General features: G+C 47.0%; 1 long non-coding RNA gene across 1 annotated transcript in view; it reads right to left on the reverse strand.

Moving 5' to 3' along the window:
• Positions 1-7,888, reverse strand: part of LOC117245509 — an 18,017-nt gene extending 10,129 nt beyond the window's left edge. The window contains exons 1-2 of the long non-coding RNA XR_004500239.1: positions 7,495-7,888; positions 4,116-4,189 (exon numbers count right to left, since the gene is read on the reverse strand). This is a non-coding gene — a long non-coding RNA (uncharacterized LOC117245509). The remainder of the gene's footprint in view (positions 1-4,115; positions 4,190-7,494) is intronic.

Raw genomic sequence — 7,888 nt, forward strand, 5'->3', positions numbered from 1 at the left:
TAATAATAATAATAATAATAATACACATTTTGGATGTTTTTTAGTCATCCCACCACACTCTCTGTGCTGCTCTGCAATTTCAAACAATCACAAGGAGATAAAATTGGAGTTTATTATTGCTGAGAAGCGCCTGGTTCATGCCCAATAAATCCCTGGGTCAGTAACTGAGCTGTGCACGCCCCCAGAATTAAATGGATGTAGGCACCAAGGGTGAAAACTCAACTCACAACACAAGAGCTCACATGGAATAAATGACAGGCTTTTCCATGGCTTTTAGGGCACTGTGTGGGGTCAGATCCCAAAGTGCTGCACAATCCTCTCCTCGGGGTTTTCTGAGCTCGGCTGCCTTTGGAGGGGGATGAGCCCATCCAGACAGACCCCAAGTCACACATTTGATCCAATCCCGTTATTTCCCACTCATCCCAAATGCCTGCCTGCCTCATTAGCAGAGAGGCCAAGCTCCAGGGGCAGGCTGGGCGCCAGCCTATTTATCATTTGCATTTCAGCATGGTTTTCATATTTGCAGAGTGCTGTGCAAACACCAATTACTGCTGGGGCTGATTAACCCGTGCTGCTTCTGCTGCAGCTCCATCCCCGCCAGCACCCAGCTGGCCCTGCCCTGTCACATCCCCAGCACCCTGGCACTGCCCTGGGATGGCTCTGCACTCAGAGTTTATCAATAATCACCCAAATTATCAGCCAAAACTCATCCAGGCTGAACACTCGTGCAGTGTGGGAGCTCTGCAGGACAGGCTGCAAACAGACACAGGGAAGCTGATTGGACAGGATAACTCAGTTTCCCCCTGCTTTTTCCATATTTTCCCGGGGTTATCAAGAACATAAACATCTCTTGCACCTCACAGTCCTTGGCCTTATTAAGCTCAGAGCATCTCCTGTAATTTGGTTCTCTTTTGTCTGCTCTCTTCCAGCTCCAAAGCCACGGAGCAGCTGGTGCTGGTGGCAGGAGAGGAACAGCCTCCTGCACTGGGAACCACTCAGGTCAGACCCACACGCAAAGAACTCTGTTCTCCCTCCTGCCAAAAGCCTTAAGCTGAAGGAGAGCAGGTTGAGCTGGATATTCAGAAGAAATTCCTCCCTGTGAGGGTGCTGAGGCCCTGGGAAAGGCTGCCCAGAGCAGCTGTGGCTGCCCCATCCCTGGCAGTGTCCAAGGCCAGGCTGGAGCAGCCTGGGATAGTGGAGGGATAGTGGAATGAGATAATTTTTAAGGTCCCTTCCATCCCAAACCAGCCTGGGATTCTATTTTGGCTCACAGCTCCCAACAGGGTCACTTACTCATCACAAAACTTCGCACACTGAGATGGATTTAGTGACACACAGGGAGCCTCTCATTCAGCCTTAGCTTTTCCACAAATCATCTCACCCCAGATGCATTCAAAATATTTGACTCTTGGAGCAAAACTTGATGGGATTTGCCAGATCCTCTTTCAGTAGAAGTCAGCATTAACTGCAAGTATTTCTGCAGCAAATCAGTGTGACCAGCACGAGCTTAATTCCCAGAAAAATGTGTTCCCAGGAAGCCCAAGGAGCACGCATGCTCCCGTCTGGGGCTGGCTCAGACACGTCTGAGCACAAACACCAAATCAAATCTTCTTTTAATATTGAAACAATGTCGTCTGGACCCATCCCTGTGCATTTGTTCCTCAGGACAGGCGTCGTCTGCCTGCCCTGAGAGCAGCTCTTTCATCTGAAGTGTTCTCCCTTTATCCAGGCAGAGGATAAATGCCTCCACGGGGTAATTATCATCTCATCTCTGCCTGCCACGCTGAGAAAATGCTGGCTGGAGGTGCTGCTTTCTTCCTCTTGGCTACAAAGGCAGGAGGAGTGATGAGTGCAGAGTTAAATTAGATGAGCTGCATCCCATCCCAAGCAGCTCTGTGCTCCTGTTCCGCAGCTCTTTAGCAAATTGAGAGGGCAAGGGACACACAGAAATCAGGCAAGGAGGAGAGTCAGGGCTCATCCTTTCACTGGATCCTCCTGCTGAGGATCACACATGGACAGGACACAATTCTCAACCAGATTTCCTGCACAGATCACTCTCCATGACCCTTTTCTCCATCTGCAGACTGCAGATGATGCTCCCAACCTCCTCTGCCAATTCCTCTTCACTTTACTGATGAAAAGAACCCCAATCCTAACACAGATGTTCGTTCTCACTCACTAAGGGCATTTAAAAATGCTTTTTTAAAAACCATGATAATAAAACCCTGTGACATTCCCTGAGCTGAGCACAGTAAAAACAGATCCAACAGACATGACTTACAGAACAAAGAGCTGCAGGGAACATCTAAACCCAGCTAACCTTTTCTATTCCACATTTCAGGGCTGCTCAACACAGAATGCTTCACTAAAACAAGGCTGGGAAACACTGAAGCACATATTGCCACTAAAAATTTTGCATTCTTTGTGGGTAGAGAAGCTTTGCAAAACATTATCCACACTGTCTTGAGCCACTTCTAAAGGCAGGCAGACTGAAAATCGGGGAATTCTTTGCTAGCCAAGCCCTGAGACTGGAGCTTTAGGTATTTCTTACTAAACTTTATTCTGGTGTGCATGGAGCGGGCGGTTGGACTGGTTCTCAGCAGCACTCAAACAATACCCGTGTAAATCACAGTCAAGGGCATTTTCCCAGGAGGAAAGGAGGGGAAAGGTGAGGCTGGATTTTCCTGCAGCTCGAGGGGCCTCAAGATGGAGAGCAGGAGGTGGAAACTGCCCGTGGATGGGGCCAGTTCAGGATGGCACTGCTGGGCAGGGCTGGCAGGCTCTGGTCCCTGGGGCACCTGTGCCACCTTCCAGGGGCCTGGGAATGGCATTCCCAGGGAATGGCAGCCTTAATCCCTCCTGCTCTGCCTCTGGGCACCCTCAGCACCCAAAACCTCCTCCCCTAAGTGCCAGGAGTTGGTCCACGGTGGTTCCTGCACCCAGGCAGGAGTTTGGCCCAGCCAAAATGTTTGGGACTTCCAGAGGCAGGGGAGGATTTTTCCCTGTTGTTATAAATGCATATCATATTATTGGCTTTTCACAAATACTATAATGAACGTAATATGTATAAAATTAGATGATTTTCTTGTATTAATATAATTTCCTTTATTTCTATTATTGATGAAACTTAGAAATAGTGGTATAATACACATATACATTAGGCTATAACATGATATTAAAGCACAAACTACTTTTTGTTTAACCCAGAGACTAAAAAAAAAATTAACAATAGTCAGAGACCCCCCTGCATCCTAAAATTATCTTGTCCAGATGAAGACAAGCAGTCCTCCGAGCCCTCCAAAGGAAAAATTTATGGCACCCCTTATTGTAGGACATAAAACCCAGTGACACCAAGAGGATTGATCTGTTGGGAAGGGGACAAGGGAAAATTAAACAGAGGAACACCAAAAATCCCAAGAAGAATGTCTGAATATGTATGAGAATTTATGGATATGTAGTAGGGTTCTGTTTTTAAGGGACAATCCTTTGTCAGTGAGGTCAATGCAGAGACACCCAACAATACCTGTATATTTTACTTTATTATCTACTAATTGTCTTTTTATTAAACTTTTATATTCTATAAAAAATATGTGAACCCCATTTTTCACACTGTGCATTTCTTACTCTCACTCTCATGGCACCAGCCCTTCCTCCACATGCTCATTTTACCTTTAATTGTCAATGTCCATCCCCAGACTGGGGAAAGGATGCTGTGGCACCTTTGGATGAGATGACCATGGAGACCTGGCCAGCCCCTCCACAGCTTTGACAAACATGAAACAAGTTTTTCTTGACCCCAAGTATTTTCTGAGCTGGAGTGCAGGCAGGATTGGCACACTGAGCTGTGCAACAAACCCGTGTGATCCTCAGATTCCACAGGGAAAATGCTATTTGCAAACTCAGATCACAGCCTGCTTGTGAAACACTTTGAGCTATTTCAAGGCCATTTTCTCTGACCCCTGGAGCCTTCTCTGAATTTTACTCAAGAGCACAAACGTGACCATTACAGTGATAATGTCATTTCTAGAGACAGAATTTCTAGAGTTTCTAGAAGGTGGGGTTTCAGGAGAAAAATAGAAATGAAAGATGAAACACATGCAGATTGTCTGAAGTACCTTTTCAGAAGGTATGAGGAACTGAGTGGAGAATGTTTTCCTTCCTTTCCTTGCAAGCAGCCAACAGAATTCCACTGTGATGATAATGCACGGAAATGAGAAATATTAAAAAATAAATTAGGAGAATGAAAGAAAAGGGGGAAGCAGACTTCTCTTGAAATGCTTCCATAGATTCTTTTCCAAGCTGCCTGTTCTGGGAGCACCTCCACAGAATCCACCCACTTTTCTGGGAAGGCAAAAACGCAAAAATAGCTTTAAACCAGTCATTCCCGAACGTGGCTGGCTTCATTCTCCCACTGAGCCACCGAAACCCACAGCTCTCAACACCCTTTTCAACTCCTGACATCTTAACTCTGCTTCCTCCTGCAGAGCTGGCAGTGCCAGGGCTGGGGGTGGCAGAGGTGCGGCTGTGCCAGCTCCGGGAGCCACGAGCCACCCCTGGGCCAGCCCCAGCCTCGGCAAGCCGTGACTAAAGCCCTGCCTGGCTCTGCCAGCAGCTGTTGCAAGCTGTGAGCCAGGATTTTGGCATTCCCAGCTGAAACCCTGGCCACCTGTGCCCTGCCAAAGTGACAAGTTCAGCGGGGTGACACGGCAGGACGGGGGATGCTGCTGGGCTGACCCACATCCAACCCACTGAGTCAGGTCTAATCCCTTTCCAGGTCATGCAGCTGGTAAACATCTGGCTGTGGCACCTCAGCCACCTTCCAGGGGGAATTATCCTGCAGGTCTCGTCCTGCTGAAGCAGCTGGCAATTGTTTGTGCAGTCACATTGCTGCGCTGACCTGCTTTCTGTCACAAAAAACACCCAAAAAAAGCCACGGGACTGAGATTTCCCAAGCAAACCTTCGCTAAATAAGGCTCAGTTTGGCTCCACGTGAATTTGGGAATGAATTCCTGCCTGCTCAAAGCGGTTTTTGGTGAAAAATGGATGTGGCTTTCATGCAGAGTGGACATTTGCAGATCAGCAGCAGCTGTTTCTAGAGCAGGTGTTCCAGCAGCAGGGGCTGGGAGCAGCCTGGGACAGGGGAGGTGTTCCTGGACACGGCAGGGGTGCAATGGGATGAGCTTGAAGGTCCCTTTAACCCCAGGGATTCCAGGGTTCCGTGGTGCTCTGATGGCTCAGGACACATCACACATACCAGGGCTTTTACAAGCCTGGCCACTTCCTCCCCTGGATTTGCAGAGGTGCTTCGGGGTCAACACACCCCTGAAAAAAAACCCTTTTTCTCTTCCTGTGTGTGCAAATTCAGCTGCACAAAAGCCCAAACTCACATCCCTCTTTTAACCATCCCGTTTTCCTGATTGCATCCCAAAGAATTCCTGCCTCTGGCACTCTCCAGGCTGTGATGTCTGTCAGGAATGGGCTGGGTGTGTTCTGGAGCAGCAGATTCTGACTGCAGACCACAGGCTGGCTCTGGGAGTTCCTCATCCTGCACATCAGTATACTATATTTTTTAAAAGTTAATTTTAATTTCAGATTTAATTTTAATTTTAAAATAAAAAATTTAATCTTTTAAAAGGAAATTTTTCTTTTTTTCACCTGAGAATGATTAAAGCATCAAGACGTCAGCTGTTTGAAAGAATGGAATTTAGAAATTCCTATAAATCATGAAATGTTTGGAATATCACCGTGTTTAAAGAAAGAAGTTCTGTGTTTTTGCATCAATTTCCAGTCCTGGCTGTTCCTGGCAGCCTCAGGAAGTTACAAGGAGGAAAATCAATTTTCTTTACTGTTTTTTAAAGCTATATGAATCCAGTAATGCTACATACTTAGGAGCATGAGGAAGCAGGAAGATAAAATATTAAGAAGAGTAAAACAGTCCTGGATGCTGTGACTCGCTTGTGATTTGTTTTTCTTCCTCACAGACAGAAAACATCGACAGAAAATTGATTCTCAGTGATATTCCCTCTAACAAGAAATGTGTAAATTCTGATTTTTGAACTCTCTTTGGGCAGGCAGCAGCGAGCTCAGCACACCCTGATCTATAAATTAAAGACAGCATTTTTGATGGCCTACATGAAAATGTTTGGAATGAGCTGTCCACGTCAAAAAGTGACCAATATTGCTGTAGAAACCCAAAAACCCTCAGCAAACAAGGGCTAGAGGTGAAAAACCAGTCACTTCCCCCAGGATTCACCAGCTTTTCTTCAGGTGATGGGAAGAAATAAAGGTTATGTGGAAAAATATAGACATGAAATGCTGATTTCCACCTGTGCAATCTCTTTGTGGGTGTTCAGAACCCACCTCAGCTTCAGAAGGCTGAGAGAAAGGCCAAATCCTTCTGGAAAATCAAAACCTTGTCCTGAAATGACCCAAAGCTGTGGTGGCTGTGCCAGAGACACCAAGTCATGGTGGCATTTATAATGAGATTAAAACACAGTTCAGCATCTCAAATGCCAGCTTAAAAGCTGGGAATGAACCCCCTGCTCATCAGCATTTCCTGCTCATCTCTGATTAACAAGAATGGAAAAATGAGGAGGGGAAAAAACTCCCAGAAATTCAGGTTTTTCACGAGCTCCATGAGCAGCACTAAAGCAGAATGTGCAATTTCCTCTCTTGGGAGGTGGATGCTCAGACAAGGAGTGGTTTACAGCCAATGTCTAAATTACCACTGGCCAAATACCACTTAAGCTTTGTCTTAATTTGGCTCCTGGGAGGTTTTTACAGGTGCTTGGCTCATTACTTATGGCCTCTGAATTACGGTTTAACATCTTTGGGTTAAATTAAGGAGAGAAAAAAAGGTAAAATTTGGCACCTACAGACCTGATGTCATGGGAGCACATTCCTGGAAGGCATTTCCCCATCTCTGAGGCCATTTCCCATCTCATATTCCCCAAATTCCATTGTCACAGCTGCTCTGGGCACCCTGTGCCACCCTCACAGGGAAGAATTTATTCCCAATATCCCATCTAAACCTCCTGCCTTTCAGTTTGAAGCCACTCCCCGTTGTCCTGTCACTCCAGAGCATTGCAGAAATTCTCTTGAGGGCACGGGAAGGTCACAACGAGGTCACCCCTGGTCTCTTCTCCAGAAAGGCTGAAAAATCCTCATTTTCTCATCATCCTGGAGCCTCACTGCCACAGCTCCACCTTCCCCCGTGCTGGTCCAGCACTGCAGGGGAGGCGCAGGGATGTGCCGGGACACCAGGGCACACTCGGGCTCATTCCTGGGCGATTTGGGGAATTTTTGGGGAACTTTCAGGACTTGGCTGGGGAAGGCTGAGCGCAGAGATTCTTGCGCCCTCTCCCGTCCCGCAGCCGGGAGCTGCAGCCAGCGCGCACCACCCCTGAGAACAACAGGTTTATTTAAAAATCCTTTCAATCGAAGCAAATTTAAACAAACCCGAGCAAACTTTAGCAAAATTTGGCATCGATTTACCGTCCTCTCTGCGGCTTCAAGTCCTTCCAGCTCCCGTGCTCGTCCTGCTTCATCCAAGCCGTGAAAGCAGCACTGCAAAGCTCCTCAGGTGGAGGCAGTGCATCCACACTTTTACTTGGAAACCTGAGGGAATTTGACACTCTGAGCACTCGGATCAGCCCCTACGAGTTCAGAAATGCGGCCTCCCTGTGCTAAATAACATCCAAACATTCTCCTGGATGTCTTTTCCCACACAGGATCCCAATAGGTCTGAATTCCAGTGGATAAATGTGAGACAATAATCCAGAAGGATGGAGTTATGTTTCTAGATGGATCTTTAGGAACCAGCACAATTCTAGCTCATTTTCCCCTCAGCAGGGCCCAGCTGTGGCTGTTGTGACACACCTGGAGCACA

This window comes from Parus major, chromosome 24 (genome assembly GCF_001522545.3).
Source record: "Parus major isolate Abel chromosome 24, Parus_major1.1, whole genome shotgun sequence".
NCBI lineage: Eukaryota > Metazoa > Chordata > Aves > Passeriformes > Paridae > Parus > Parus major.